The sequence below is a fragment of the Chlorocebus sabaeus genome, chromosome 29 (assembly GCF_047675955.1).
Source record: "Chlorocebus sabaeus isolate Y175 chromosome 29, mChlSab1.0.hap1, whole genome shotgun sequence".
Classification (NCBI taxonomy): Eukaryota; Metazoa; Chordata; class Mammalia; order Primates; family Cercopithecidae; genus Chlorocebus; species Chlorocebus sabaeus.
The window spans coordinates 7,843,782-7,860,221 of record NC_132932.1 but is presented as its reverse complement, the minus strand read 5'-3'; the positions used below and the strand labels follow the sequence as shown (position 1 = coordinate 7,860,221).

The following is a 16,440-nucleotide window of genomic DNA, read 5'->3' as shown; positions in this document are numbered from 1 at the left end:
CTCAGGCTTTACTGGGACAGCTTATCCTGTACAAGGTCCGTTCACCATCGGCTACTGGTGCCTCTGGGGCTTCTGGCCAGGCACCTCCTCCCCTGCCCCAGGTTGCTGTTGCTGCTTCTCACTAACTTTTCTCCTTCTTTTCCTAGGCACCCACAAGTCTGAGGAAAACTGGGACATGCTAGAGCCACATTCTAGATTCTAGGTGTTGTAAATGGTACTGTGACTACACATATGTAGAACGCGGTGCAGAATGATGCAGGCTATCTCTCTTACTCTCTCATATATATACACACACATACATTCACACTCACACACAAAAAAATGCTACGCAGTTCCCAAGAGCCCACACCTACAACATTGAGGCCAAGGGGTATCTGTTGCCCACCCACCCCCAGCTCCAGGCTGCAATTAGTGCACTCAGTACCTGTTTAGTAAGGGACCCAGCATAACAGTGGGTAAGACATAGCTCTGTCCTCAAGGATCCCAACGTCTCCAGAAAAACCCAGCATTAAAGTTGAGATAGCAATACAAAGACATGGGGCAAGGGTAGGGGAAGCCCCCAGTCCTCCTGAACACAGAGAGGGGCTCCAACCTGGGCCTTGGGAAGGGGCAGGAAGATTGATAAGGTAGCCACCGCCTGGAGTCTCGAAAGACAAGGAAATTGAGGTAGGCACAGAGGAGGGAGTCGCCCGGGATGCAGCAACAGCTCATTCTGAGACAGGCCGGTGAGAAACACCATCTCTCCTGCCAGACTCTCCCCTCCCCTCCTGAGTCTTGCTCGTGAGCTGAGGGACTTGTTCACTAAAGTCCTGCCTTCCATGTCTTCATCCATAGAGGGAGGCAGATAATCTCTCTCCTGCAAGGGGAATTGCTAGGAGTCCCGGAAGCTATGTGTGGGGTTATGAGGCCCCTTCCCTACAAGGGGACCTTCTACTGCCTTCTCCCACCCCCAACACTCCCAGCCACCTGTGCTCTTCATTTCTGAGCAGATGGGGATGCCCTTGTTGCTTCTCCAAATCTCCAGGCTTCTGTTGTTTCCCCTTCAACCCTCCTTGTCTCCAGTCACCAGACACATGTGCACTCATACATACAGCACGCATGCACACAAGAACACTGCACACATGCGTGCACACACAAACATGCATGCAAGTATGTGCACATACACACACCTACACGTGCGCTCTCATACAGTTAATCCCTAACTGGATTACATGGACAGAATCCTGTCATCTTCCTGCTGCTCCCACCACTGCTGAGTCCTCCATGCAGGAGCCCAAAGACTTCAGCTTTAAAAAAAATTACTGAGAACACTCGCCCTATCCCAAGAGATTTTACTTTTGGTGGACCTGGGGCTGGAAGTCTAAGGTTTTGACTGATGACTTTGAGGTGGGTGAACAGGCGCAACTGGGTCACTCCTTCCTTCTCCTCCTACCCCAGGTGCATTTTCTCTCGCCCTGTGCTTCCAGGTGTGGAGCTATTCCAGACACCTGAAGGTGCCAGAGGTTGCTCTCTCACTATCTACATTTTGCTGGCTTCTACAGAAGAAACCATTTTAAAGCACCATTGAGAGTAACATCCATCAGTCGTGTGTTCATGACAAATCATTAAAGCATGTCACCCAAGTGGAACCGTTATTGTTGATCAATTTTGACTATCTAGCAGTCTGCCCACCCAGGTTTATGGCATCCAACATCCACACTCTTTCCCTACCAAACACTGCCCACCAAGAACCCCCAGCAAGATATGTGATGAACCCTTCTGGCTTTACTGTGGGCAACACAAGCCATTTCTTTTCAGACATTCTGTGATTCTGACTCCCTTCCCACACCGATGGCCCAACTTGTGGATTTTATAATGTCCACCAGCTCGGCCTGGCCACACTTCAGGATGGCAGCTTATGCCCATGGTATCCACCAGTGCCTAGTTTGGATGTTTTCAACTACAAGCAACAGACGACCTGGATTCAGACTTGTTTTAAAATATGGACGTTGATTATTTCCTGTTATAAACAGGACACCCAGGTAGGATGTAGATCTGCCAACTCAACAGAGCCTTCAGGGATTGTACTCTGCCCTCCGTGGTCTTAATGTCATCTTCACCCTGGTCCCCTGGAGATCCACCAATGGTTCCATCAGCAGCCTTCCATCAAGCAGGTGGACTATGTCATCCAGGTGGGCTGGAAGGTAGACCACTCATATCCTGCAGGAGTGAGAACACCTCCCACCTGAGTGGCCTCCAGCACTTTTCTGATCAGGCCAAGGAAGGTCCAGTGTTCACCCCTCGATTCAGCTGTCACCTGGGGTCGACCACACTTCCTGCTTCCCATAGCTGTACCAGGGAAGAGCAGGGGAATTAACAAAATCTGAGTCCCTTAGAAAGAAGGAAGGGAAACTGGTTACTGGGTAGGTGGCTGCAAGAGCCACGGCATTTCATATGACATGGACTCATCAACACAGGCCTCAGACTCGGCCCCCTTGGCAGACACACAATAACAAGCTGGCGCATGGACTGGGCACGGTGGCTCACGCCTGTAATCACAGCACTTTGGGAAGCCAAGGCGGGTGGATCACCTGCGGTCAGGAGTTCGAGACCAGCTTGACCAACATGGTGAAACCCTGTCTCTACCAAAAATACAAAAATTAGCTGGGCGTGGTGGTGGGCACCTGTAATCCCAACTACTCGGGAGGCTGAGGCAGGATAATTGCTTGAACTCGGGAGGTTGCAGTGAGCCAAGATGGTGCCATTGCACTCCAACCTGGGTGACAGAGTGAGACTCAGTCTCAAAAAAAAAAAAAAAAAAAAAAAAAAACTGGTACATGCCCTGAGCACGGGATCCCCCCGCAGAAAGAAAGGGGTTCATCTAGAGCTTCACAAGCAGATCCAGGCAAAGCCAGCCTTCCCATCACAAAATGATTCATTAGTCATATGGATTTTCAGGATTTTTTGAAAGTGCTTTGCTCCAAGCACCTGATTAAACATTAATGAAAGGTCAAGGTTGTGATGCGAGAGACCTCTGTCTCTATTCCTCAAGAATTCTCCTGCTCAACGCCATTGCATCCTCACTTCCCTGCCTCCCTGTCTGCCCTACTGTCCGAACGCTGAGAGACAGTGCCAACAACCTGCCTCTGCTTCCTTTGGAACGGGGCATTTCCAAAGCCTTGGTTTGTAGGAACAGTTTTAGGATTCGGGTCATTTGTGGCCCTAGGTTTGACAGTTTTTCTTCTCTGCAAAGCACTTACAGACCAGAAAAAAACGGATGGTCAACACGATGGGATTTCTGCATTCAAGGCCACCTTTCCTGTAGGTTAGTATTATTGATCACTCACACCTCAAGGCCTGACAGGTAATCAATAGACCCTCTGACCCAGATATGTGACTTGGCCTGTGGGGGCTTTAAAAACAAGAAGTGAACATGGCAACTCTGGTTCACGCTTTTCATACACGAGAATTACATTTTTTTTCCCCAGAGCTGCAAAGTCGTTTCTGCTCAAATTACCCCAGCCATCTTAGGAGCACATAATCAGAGGGTTCTTTTCATTTGTTCCTGCCGGATAGTTCTGCAACCAACTTCAAGCCATTAAGAGCAAGTGACAGGCCAAACTTTGAGGAAAAAAAATCTATATATGCCCCCAAAGAGCTAGGATTCCATATCACCATTCCTTGGAAGGGGCCATTAACCTTTTAGATGTGGGAAGTAATGACACCACAGTGGGGGCAGGAGAAGAGGAAGGGGAAGAGGGTGGAAGATAGAAGCCATGGACACTGTGACCCTCATAAACAGAAGGATCATGGCTGGGGATAATGACATTGACCCTCAGGCTGTGAATTTAGTGGAATGAGGGTCAGGGGGAGCGTGAAAAACTCTCAAAGAAAAATAGAAGACAAAAAACTCTAAAACTATCATCTCCTTCAGGAAGTCAGCCCTGACACCACTTTATATCCTATCTAGACCAGAAGCCACCTCCTCAGTGGGCTCATACTTCCCTGGACATATCTATAACATTGTGTGTGTGTGTACACATAGGTATATGTATGTGTACATATATGTATGTATATGTGAATACATGTATGTACTTACAGCCCTGAAGGAACAGTTCTGGGTGTACACATATGTATAGTGTACATATATATACATATGTACACACACGCACACACAGAGCTATTGTTGCAAGGCTGTGAGTCCACTGAGGTTGAAGGCAGAAATCCTAACCAGTCCTTGTCTAAATCCCAATCCCAAACAAAACCCAGCACCTGATAGACTCTCATCAAAGTCTAATGAATGCATGAACGAGTTAATGAATGAGCAAATGAGTGAATGAATTTATGAAAGAGTGAATGCATGAATTAGTCTGTGGATGAATACATGAATGAATTTATGAATGAATGAATAAAAATGTGGCATCCAACCAAACACAGAATATCAACGGGCTAATACCGTCAAGGATAACATCCATAACATCCCTAAGGACAGAGGCACCTTTCATCCCTCTCCTAGAAATTTACAAAAGAGAGTTGGCTAAGTGCAATAAAAAAGAACATAGACTTTTACATCCAGAGTTGGGACCAAATCCGGGCTCCACTACCGAAGAGAGGTTAGGCAATCTATTTAAATAGATTTTCCCTGTTTGTCCCTCAGTGTTATCATCTGAGACATGGGAATAAGATACAGCCTCGCTTAGAGTTACAGTAATAATTAGAGATGCTCAGTGACTGGCACATAGTTGGCACCCCATCAATTGTTATTATCAATATTAACCATGGAGTGACCTGGCCAAAGCTGGGGCATCTGTTTTTAAGCCAGGAAGGGTTAACCTCACAAAGTATGCCAAGGTCATTCTCAGATATTAGACCACTTGACACTAGGTTGAGTTGCCAAAAATATTAGTCCACAACATCCTCTTCCCAACCTTGGAAAGAATAATAAATTCTAATGGGCCATTAGTGAAAATTCCCTCAAGAATTGTGAATTGACAAAGCAACAAAGGCACACTGCCTTTGTGCAAGCCAAGTTACGGTAAATATTAAGTTGCCAAAAATGCCAAATGCTATAGATCAGTCAGGATAGGCTGTGCTGCAGTAACAAACAACTCCAAAATCTCAGTGGGCTAAAAATCATGATACAGGTCAGCAAGGGGACTCTGCTCAGAGATCCAGGCTTACTGAACATTTACCATCTCAAATGGTGCTGATCAGCAGTGCCAGGAGGAAACAGAGATCTGGAGGGTCTCATAATTACAATTAAATGTCCAGTCTGTGGATGACATGATCTATGCACAATCATTGGTGTGAGCTAATCATCTGACACCATCCAATCAAGACAGGACCAGGATGGGCAACCCCAGCATGTGGCCAGAGTGGGAACAAAGGAAAATATTTCGCAAATAACACTAAAGGGCACCACACACCACTAGAAAAGAAAACATCCAGTAAGCTCCATTCATGCCAGCGCTGGACAGTGATGCCCACAAGAATGACTCCCAGGCAAGGGAATCAAACCCTTCCCAAGACACAACAGCTCTGAGTAGAAGGGGAAGGTCATTGCAGAAGACAGCTTTGTTTCGCATTTAGCAAAGTGTGAGGGAGCTCTCAGAATTCTCTTACTGATCTCTTTAAAAGTCAACTGTATTCATATTAACTGGGCATCCACATCGTATCACAATACTGCCTGTGTTAGGCAAGAACAGGGAGGAACCATTCAGAAATGTGGATTCTTGCACAGAAGTGAGGAAGTGCTTCTTTCCCTAACTTGGAAGTGAGTTTAAAAATGCACAAAAAAGCAGAAATTCCTCTGGGCATATTACTCTGCCAGATATGCTGAGAGTTATTAGTAGCAGCTCTGACAGGCTTATAGGGGACTCGGCAAAGAGCCTCATTTTCCAGGTCAAGATCATTAGGGAGTTTAAGTAGCACCTTGGTTGCAGAATCCATATGTACCCCGTCCTCTGAGGCCTATGTAGAATTAACTGAGGAGCCCCATTCTTTGCCAGGTGGAAGGCTGAGTGCTCCCCTAGATGTCTTCAGGCTCTTGAGGCTTACATTCATGTGGGCTTCTCTTGTGCAGCTTTCTTTCCTACTGGCTCTTCATCTCACCTGCCAAAGGGAAATGAGCAAAGGGAAAAAGTGGACACCACCCGGTGTGTCTGTAACAGCCTGGGGTGCAGTGCTGCAAGAACAAGATGTGGGAGTCTTGAGAGGACCGTCAGCTGGGGCACCTGTCAGAGGGTCTTGGGTTCCACAGGAGGAAGCTGGACTTTATCCAGTCATTGGTGCAAGGCCAGGAAAGGATTTTAAGCAAAGAGTGAATGTGGTCAGATTCACACTTTAGATGGGTCACAGGGCAACTCCAGAAATTGGTGAGGAAGCAGGCAAAGGTGGAGAGAGAACCCAGAGGGGAAATTTTGCAGGACTCCTGGTGAGAAGCCAAGGGTCTGACCCTGAGTTGGAAAGACAGAGAGAGAGGTGGGGAACTATTTGTGAACTAATTAAGAAAGTAAAGCCAGCAGGGCTTGGTGATTAAAAATGAGTGTAAGGGAGAGGCAGGAGTTCAGAGGGCAGTGGGAATTGATGGAGCCACAGGATGTGGAGCACAGGATGTGTTCAGAAGACAGCGAGCTTCCAGGTAAACTAGAAGGTAGGCTGCTCTTTGGGGAGTAGGAGAAGATATGACCAGAAATGTCAATCACCTTAAAAGTTAGGGGTGGCAGTGGAGAGTGGTGGCTGTAATTCCAGCACTTTGGGAGGCCGAGAAGGGTGGGTCACCTAAGCTCAGGAGTTGGAGATGAGCCTAGTTAACATAGTGAAACCCCTTCTCTATTAAAAACACAAAAAATTGCCCAGGCACAGTGGCTCATGCCTGTGATCCCAGCACTTTGGGAAGCTGAGGCAGGCGGATAACGAGGTCAGGAGATCAGGACCAACCTGGCTAACACAGTGAAACCCCGTCTCTACTAAAAATACAAAAAAATTAGCCAGGCGTGGTGGCATGCACCTGTAGTCCCAGCTACTCAGGAGGTTGAGGCAGGCAAATCGCTTGAACCCGGGAGGCAGAGGTTGCAGTGAGCCAAGATTACACCACTGCACTCCAGCCTGGGCAACAGAGTGAGACTCTGTCTCAAAAAAAAAAAAAAAAAAAAAAAAAAAAAAAAAAACTAGCCAGGCGTGGTGGTGGGCGACTGTATTCCCACCTACTCAGGAGACAGGCAGGAGAATTACTTGACCCCGGGAGGTAGAAGATGCCACAAGCTGAGATCATGCCAGTGCACTCCAGCCTGGGAGGCAGAGTGAAATTTCATCAAAAGAAAGAAAGAGAGAAGAGAGAGAGAGAAAGAGAGAGAGAGAGAGAGAGGGAGAGAGAGAGGAAGGAAGGAAGGAAGGGAGGGAGGGAGGGAGGGAGGGAAGGGTAAGGAGGGAGGGAGGGAGGGAAAGTTAAGGGTCGCAGAGGGTGGGAGGAGCACTTTGTGCTAAGTTCTTTAAACACGGGACAGTCTGTGAGGGTTTTTAATGAAAGATACAGCAGGACTGGGTTACTTTTCCGGCAGCCTGTCTGTCTAGACTGGGTAAACCAACCATGGAAGAGCTTGTGGACTAAATTCCCTGAAAACACAGAGAGCAGTGTTTTCATAAGGGATGAGATCATTTTAAAGTACGTCCACAAATTCTTCAACACCATTCCCTTCTAAAGGTAGAACCTAATTCCCCTCCTCTAAACTAAAATATGGGCCAGCTTCTAACAGAATATGAGGGAGACATGGTGTCTGGCATCCAAGACTAGATTTTAAAAGGCATGGCATTGTCCTCCTTGCTTCCTCTCATGGATCACCTGCTCTGGGGGAAGCCAGCTGCCATGTCATAAGGACACTGAAGCAGCACTGTGGAGAAACTCAGGTGATGAGAGACTGACACCTCCTATCAAAAACTAGGGAGGAACTGAGGCCTCTTACCAATAGCCATATGAGTACGCCATCTTGGTAGTGGATCCTTAAGTCCCAGTCAAGCCTTCGATGACTGCAGCCCCAGCTGACATCTTGGCTAAAACCTCATGAGACACCATGAACCAGAACCACCTGGCTAAGATGTTTCCAAATTCCTGACCCTCAGCAACTATGTGACGTAGTAAATATTTGTTGTTTTTAGCCAACACATGTTGGGCTAATTTTTACTTAGCAATAAGTAACTAATACAATGGAATTCGTGGGAAATGGTTGAAAGGTGAATGATAAAATAGAAGGGAGGAAGGATACAGGTTAAGCAGCCCTTGCCAACGTTTAGGAAAGACACATGAGGAACCAAACAAAGGTGATGGGGATGGAAAGGAGAAAAACAGCAATGTGGGATGAAAGATGGAAACTCTAGGGATCTTGGCAACTAGTTGACCATGAGAAGATATGCAGGAAAGAAAGATTATTCCAAGGTTGGGAGCCTGAGTGACCGAAAGGGACATTTGGGAATGGAAATTATGTGGATCTGTCATTGTTATCATAAACAGCATCACTGTCACCATTGTTAGTATTTAGAACAGTTTTCCTCTTAAAGAATATGTTCTCAAAACTAGCATGATCTCACTTAAGGGAGTTTCCAATCTCTTGTCATTTCAACTATAGAAGTGGCCAAAGCATGTTTTGTAACAAAAATTTCCCATTTGGCTATTTTCTTTTCTAAAAATGCTTGTAATTACCCCCTGAGTATTTGAGGAACTTGAAGCAGGCGTGGCCTTTTTCAACAGTCAAATGAGCCGGAGAAAATCGTTTCCAGCAGTATCTTGTAGCACTTTAAACAAGTGTGTGTTGACCAAGGAGCTAGCTGGCATGCACGCAGGCAGACAGCCGCCTCACCAGAATTCCCAGTGAGATGCAATGGCAAGGGCCGCATCGATTGACCCATCAACACTTCGGAGTTGAGCAGAGAGAAGGAAACTCAGCTGGACATGGGGAGACAGAAGTGGCGGGTGCTGACGGCCTCTTCTGTAATGGATTCTTGAGCCAGATGGTTCCTTCTGCTGGATGTCAGGGCAGCAGATGCATGTGCCTTCACCAAGCGTCAGATGCAACCAAACACTTGGCAAAAGCTGAAGCTGGCTCCCTTGGATCAGACACAAGATAACCATTAGGACCCTCTTCTTTGCCTCCTCTTTAAAAGGCCACAGAAACATTAAGGGAATTCCAGGTTTACTCCAAAGTAGAAAACCTCCGATTGCAGGCCTGCCACCAAATGAACTCATTCTCCTACAATGCATTTATGTAAAGGTAAAGGAAAAGCAGAAAGAGATTAGCAAGGGAGGTCATTTTATTCTTTATCTTATTTACAGATCCCTGATTGATGGAACCAATGCAGAGAATCCAGGACAAGCACCCCCTGATACTAAGAGAGTTGGGTGTGGTGGCTCACACCGGTAATCCTAGCACTTTGGGAGGCCAAGGTAGAAGGATACCTTTAGGCCAACAGTCTGAGATCAGCCTGAGCAACACAGCAAGAACCTGTCTCTACAACAACTATTAACTAAAAAATTAGCCAAGTGCAGTAGAACGTGACTGTAGTCCCAGCTACTCAGAGGCTGAAGCAGGAAGATCACTTGAGCCCAGGAGTTGGGCTACTCCTAACCACCTACTGCAAATTCCACTGCCTCAGACTCTGATCAGGAGAAGACTCCTGAGTAGCCCCATCTGGGCACTCTGGCTGCGCTATGCAAGCTGTGTTGACCAGGCTGATGGGTTGGCTGTTTTCCCCCCTGGACCTGTGGTTCTCAGCCAGGGAGACTGTGACACCCCGTGGGATACTGGGGAATGTCTGGAGACATTTGTTTATTGCCAAATACTGGAGCAGAGGGAGGAGCTATTGGCATCCACTAGGTAGCATCCAGAGATGCAACTGCACACCACATAATGCCCAGGACAGCCGCTGGCAGCAGAATTCCCCAGCCCAGAGCACTAAATAGCACTGAGGCTGAAGAACCCTGGTCTAGATTATAAACTCCACGCAGGCCAGTATTGGGGCTTTTGTCCCCAGTGCCTAAGACACAGTGACTGATTCACAGTAGGTATGGAATGGAAGGGAAAAGGGAAAGAAGGAACCAAGAGGAGGAGGGAGGAAGTCACATAGCACATTCTCAGAAAAACTTAAAGCCTGGATGGGCCGGGCACGGTGGCTCACGCCTGTAATCCCAGCACTTTGGGAGGGCGAGGCAGGCAGATCACAAGGTCAAGAGATCGAGACCATCTTGGCTAACACAGTGAAAATGCACCTACTAAAAGGTAAAAATGTAGCCAGGCGTGGTGGCGGGCGCCTGTAGTCCCAGCTACTCAGGAGGCTGAGGCAGGAGAATGGCGTGAACCCGGGAGGTGGAGATTACAGTAAGCCGAGATCACGCCACTGCACTCCAGCCTGGGTGACAGAGTGAGACTCCATTTCAAAAAAAAAAAAAAGGAAAAACAAAGGGCTGCATGAAGGGGCACTGTAATTTTGGCTTGACCAATGCGCTGTAGTCTCTCTGTCAAAGTGTTTCACCAACCTTCCAGATTTTTCCAAGTCCAGTTGTTGATATCAAGTCAGATGCTCCTCCCAGATCTCGGACAACATCAGTCCTCATCAGTAGCCCTCAACAATTCAGTTTCAGAGAGCCACAAAAAAGGTGGTCTCCCTCCCTTCTCCACCCCAAGTGTGTACCCACTGTGGCCCATGAGTGGCCTTGCACAACACTGACCTTCACCATCACCCTTGGAGCTCACAACAGTTTTGACCGCCCCATAGCCTACACAAGTGCACACACACAAACACACACACAGGAAGTAATGTGCAAGGCCACTTGACTCTACTGCTCCCTGCTGGAGCTGGTCACCTGAGATGGCCTCATTCTCAGTTGCAAACAAAAACTGGTGAGCTCAGAGCCCTTACATTCCAGAGTGGTCTGTATGATGTTTTGCTTCCCCTTCGGACTTGCCATCGGAGAGAAGGTAAACTCCACTGAGACAAGCTGTCATGCAAAGCCAGTTCACCACCCTCTTCCCAAAGGGATCAGTCCTCTTCTTGGGCCTCCCCAACCCACCCCAGGCAGGCATCTCCTGGTGACTGCCTGGCTGACCTGTTGAGCACGAAACAGATTGAAGAGAGGCTTTTGACAAGGCCTCTGCAGGCACTGCTCTGCCTGCCAAACTTCATGGAATGCTGGAAGCATCCCCATTTGAATGAAGAATCCAGCCATTCTGTGCTCACCCAGGAAGTTTATATTTGTGTCAGTGAAGCATGCATTCTAGAAGACCATACACAAAGCCACAGCCTTAGAGACCCAGGGAGCAGCCTCCTGGGGGGCTGTCCAAAGTCAGAGCATACTCCTTGCAGGAGATGGAAGTACTCATATCAACCATGTCTCCTCACTCCTTTTATTTCTGTATGCTGATGCTATCACATTTGTGGTTTTGCTGACCCTCAAGGGACTGCCCCTCCAGGGATAGCTAATCTCTAAGACAGCCAACAAATTGCCCCCTATCCCCAGGTATGTTTTTCAAATGCAAACAAACAAATCTCGATCTCACAACTCCCTCCAGCATCCTTCTTTATTGGGTTTCCACCCTCCTGGGCCACCATCCATCCACCCTAATCACCCAGGCCCAGGTGCCAGACAACTAGGGACAGCCTGGATGCCCCAGAACCTGGAAATTCTTCAAATTCACCAATCCTGAGACTGCTTGCCCTGCCTCTCTGCTCCACCCCAGGGAAGGCACAATAAAGGCCTCTGACCCATGTTCCCCAACCCAATCACCCTGACCAACCCGGCGCTTCCTCTTGTGAACGTGCCTCCTGTTTGCAGGAAACTGTAATTAGGATAAGGTGTTTCTTGGCGACAATTATTCCCATATCTGAGCTTCTTAGCATACATCATCAAAACAAATCTAGAACACACAGATACTTGTGCCCACGTGGCCTGGGGCATGGTGACACAGTCTCCCCATCTCAATGCTGGGGGAGCACAGAGGCAGTCAGGAGGCAGGAGGAGGCAGCGCACTGCACTGTGGAAGCTCTGACTCTAAGCAGACACGATGCCCGTTCCCTATATCACCCCCTCTATCGTCACCACAAACTGTGAACACCGAAGAGGCACAGGAGCAGTTAAAACCCCTCATTCATCAGAGGCAGAGTCAAGATTTGAACCCAAGACTTGAACAGTGAACAGTGGTTCTCTTTCCACCTCCTCTGGCTGCTCTCTCAATGGAGACTTTAAAGCATCAACAAGGATATGTCTTTTTTCTTTTCTGGGACCAGTGAGAGTCACGCAGAACAGGATGTCTACAAGGGTGTCACCACTGCTATCAGTCCCAGGGACCATGCACCCCTGTGGTCCAGTTCTCCACCATCCTCCCCAGGGACATCCAGTTATTAGGTCATCTTCAGTAGCCAATGGCCAGTAATAGCTTCTGGTGTCCCCTCTTCTTGGGACATCAGCATTTTAGCATCACTCCAAGTGCAGAGAGGTGGCCCAGAGGGCAAGGGAGCGTGCCAGCTGTTTCCCCGGCACCCCCGCTGTGGTACGGCACACTGGAGTGTTTTCGAAAACAATGCAGCGAAACCACCACGGAGGTAAAAGGTCGATTGTTCCCAGCCACAGCTGCTCTGTGGGGACGACTTTATAGCACCGCTCGGGCAGTGCCGACAGGGAAAATGGCATTTGGGAAGCGTGGGAACTGCCAGCATCACTCATGCCTAAAGCCGGCCTTCCTGCTCGAAGCCAGGAGGCTTATTAAGGTCTTTCAACCACAGCTGAGAATAAATGAGTTTTTTTCAGAGCCCATATTGAAAGAGAGCCATCTCCTGACGTTCCAGCATTTGCACAGATCCCATGGTAGCAAAGAGAAATGAAAATATTAATAGCTTGTGCTATGAGAAGGCACTTGAAGAAGGTTCTGATTTTAAATCTGCTTTCACATGGGATACCTTGAGAAGAAATAAAATCGTCTGTTCTTGTTCCTGCATAATTACAGAGACTCATCGGACACACACAAAATAAAGAAGGTTCTTTTTTTAAAGGCAGAAGTACTATATGCTTCAAAAATGCCAATCTCATAAAAGACAAAAGAAATGCTGTGGAAATGGTCCAGATCAAGGTATCTAAAGAGACATGACAGCTAAATGTAGTATCTGCCCCTAAACCGGATCCTGTACTATGGAGGAGGGGGGATGCTATAAAGGTCATTATTAAACCAAGAGGCAAAATTAGAATACAGACAGTAGATAAGATGAAAGTACTGCATCAATGCAAATTGGTGTCAGTGACTGCACTGTGATGACATAAGAGGTTATCTCCATTGTTAGGAAATACCCACTGGAGTGCTGAAGCGCAAAGGGCCATGTTCCATAAAATTCACCCTCCAATGGCTAAGAAAAAAAAATGACCCACAAGCGAGTTGAAATAAAAAGTACACAGGAGTGCCTTGTACTACCTACATTTTTGCATCTCTTGTCAATTTAAAATTAATTCCAAAAAAAGCTCGGCACTTTTTTTTTTTTTTTTTTTTTTTTTTGGAGACAGTCTCACTCTGTCACCCAGCCTAGAGTGCAGTGGTGTGATCTCGGATCTCGGCTCACTGCAACCTCCGCCTCCCGGGTGCAAGTGATTCTCCTGCCTCAGCCCCCTGAGTAGCTGGAACTACAGGTGTGTGCCACAACACTCACCTAATTTTTGTATTTTTAGTAGAGACTGGGTTTCTGCATGGTGCCCAGGCTGGTCTCGAACACCTGGCCTCAAGCGATCTGCCCACCTCAGCCTCCCAAGTATTGGGATTACATCCATAAGCCACTGTGCCCGGTCAAGTAGTCTGCTTGTAGATCTTATCTTTGAGTAACTGCAGGCAGAGGGAGAGAATGTTCCACCACTAGAGCATAAGCTGGCAGCAAAGTGTGACCAGCAGGGGTGGGGACGAGCTTGGGGCCCAGGAGAGGGCTGATGCCAATTTTCTCAAGTCCCACTGGATTCCAGGGGTTGCCCCAGGCCCTATCACAGTGGGGAGCAAAACTGACAGTCTCAGGAGGCTTACAGCCTGAAGGAGGAGGAGGAGGACGAAAGGAAAGAGGATGAGAAGGAGAGGGGAGAAGAATGGGGAAGAGGAGGAGGGGAACGGGGGGGGGGGGGAGGAGGGGTTTAGGGAGGAGGAGGGGGAAGCAGACAGGCCAAAAATCACACCAGTAGATGGGTTATAGCAAACTTAAAAGCTATAAGGGAGAAGTTCAAAAAAAATCTAAAACACTGGCCTTAGCAACATGGTGATATCCCATCTCTTTAAAAAAAAAAAAAAAAAGTAATTAATTAGCTGAATGTGGTGTTACCCATGTGTGGTCTCAGCTACTAGAGAGACTGAGGCAGGAGGCTCGCTTGAGCCCAGGAATTCAAGGTCACAGCAGACTCTGATTGCACCACTGTACTCCAGCGTGGGCAGCAGAGTGAGACCCCATCTCTTAAATTAAAAAAAAATCTAAGACAGTAAATTGGGGGGCTGATATAATTTGGCTGTTTGTCTCTCCAAATCTCATGCTGAAGTGTAAACCCCAATGTCGCAGTTGGGGCCTGTGGGCGGTGTTTGGGCCATGGGGGCAGATCCCTCGGGATTGGCTTGCTTGGTGCTGTCCCCACCACAGTGGGTGAGTCTTTGAGACCTGGTTGTTTAACAGGGTGTGGCACTCCCCCTCTCTCTTGCTCCTGCTCTTTGCATGTGATGCTGACTTCCCACCCCACCCCCTGCCTTCCGCCATGATTGGAAGCTTCCTGAAGCCCCCGCCAGAGGCAGGCGCTGGTACCATGCGCTACAGCCTACAGAACTGTGAGCCAATTAAACTTATTTTGGTTGTAAATTATCCAGCTGCAGGTATTTCTTTATAACAATACACGAACACCCTAACACAGGGTCCTATGAGAAAGTAAAACCAGAAACCTGAATTAGAGTGTGTTTCTGGAACACTAAAGCAAAAGCTGAGGGAGGCTTGAGGAGCGGGGCATTTGAGGGGTGGTCTTGAGGGGCTCATTGAAGCATTTGCTTGAAAACACGCAGCAAGAAAGGGGCGAGGGCAGCTCCCAGGCATCCCGGATTGAGCAATTAGGTGAGCGGAGTGCCAGTCACTGAGAGGAGACCCTGCCGGGAGCCTCACTCAGCTCCAGGGGTGCTGTCTACACAGCAATTTCCTGCACTTGTATTTCATGTTCATCCACCTCCCTCTCTCCATCTGGTCCCTATGGACAGGTCGGCTCTGGCTGGCCGCTTCTCCTGGTCCAGAGGCTTCCCACTGCCCTCACCTAGTCTTCTGTGCTGTGGTTGTGGTGCCTTTCTCTTCCTCAGAAGATGCCTGATGCCAAAGCTGCAGCCCTCAGCGATGCTTGTCAGCAGTCTCAGGGGTAGGGCATAGCGGACTGCACACTTTCTCTTAAACCTTCCAGGTGGATTCAAAGCTCTGTCCTTTGGGAGTCCCCAGTGTCTGCAAAGCTGCGCTGAGGGAGGAGGTGGGGCCTTGGGTGGAACAGTCGCAAACCCTGGGTCCCCTCCTTGCCCCTGGAGCCAATGAGGAGAGACACATCTCAAGAAGGCCCCAAGCTGGGGCAGACCCCTCAGTCGGGACACCACAGCTCCTAAGACCTCTACTGCAGACCTGAGGGCCTCTGGCTTGGAGGCAACGAGGCCTGGAATCAAAGGCCTGGTTTGGAATCCTGCCTCCGCCTCCCTGTGCCTCCACTTCCCCACCTGTGTACTGGGACGCCACAGTCCCTCCCTCGTAGGGGTGCAATGAGAGTTCAGTGCGTTCGTTCTCATTGCCGCCCTGTGTTTATTACTATCACCATTACGGCCTCATCCTCCAAGGAAACTGCTGCTGGAAAGGCCAAGGTTGCTGCGTGTGTCCCGGAAGCTCCCTGCAGCGAGTGTCTCAGTCCTGGCCCGACCCTGCCGTCCCTCGTCTGCTCCCACAGCGCCCGCAGACCACTCAATCGCGTGCCCAGCCCTGCAGTCCTCAAGCCCAGCAGATCGCTCCTTCTCTCTCGGGGCCTTCTGCGGGCCCCTTGCCAATCTGTGGCGTTTTTCCTTTTCCTCCCTGTCATGGCTGAATTGATGCTCAAACACAAAAGAATGCGGGATGCAATCAGATTAGAGACTTCCCGTGAGAAGAAAATCGCCTGTCGCCACTTTTATGAGCGCTCGGCAAGGGAGGGCCTTGATAGTAGGGTCCGTGACGGGAACTCTGCCACCCCAAGGGGCTTGGTCTTGGGTGGGGGCAGCATGCGGGGCGTGGAGAGGGAGACCTGTAAAGTCCTAAAGGCTGTCCAGCGACAATCCCATAGTCAGCGTTCCCTCTAGGCCAAGCCTCCTGGTTGCATATCATTTCCTGGACATCTTAGTGAGGCCGGCCTCAGCTCACAGTGGCACGTCGTTATTACACTTCTGGGACTCGGGTGGGACCCTGGGAAGTCAGGAG

The 16,440-nt window shown here is 48.7% G+C and overlaps 1 long non-coding RNA gene across 1 annotated transcript in view; it reads right to left on the bottom strand.

The window, feature by feature from the left end:
* Window positions 1-15,462, bottom strand: part of LOC119620281 (uncharacterized) — a 99,429-nt gene extending 83,967 nt beyond the window's left edge. Inside the window, exon 1 of the long non-coding RNA XR_005236792.2 lies at window positions 15,272-15,462. This is a non-coding gene — a long non-coding RNA (uncharacterized lncRNA). The remainder of the gene's footprint in view (window positions 1-15,271) is intronic.
* Between the last annotated feature and the right edge of the window lie 978 nt (window positions 15,463-16,440).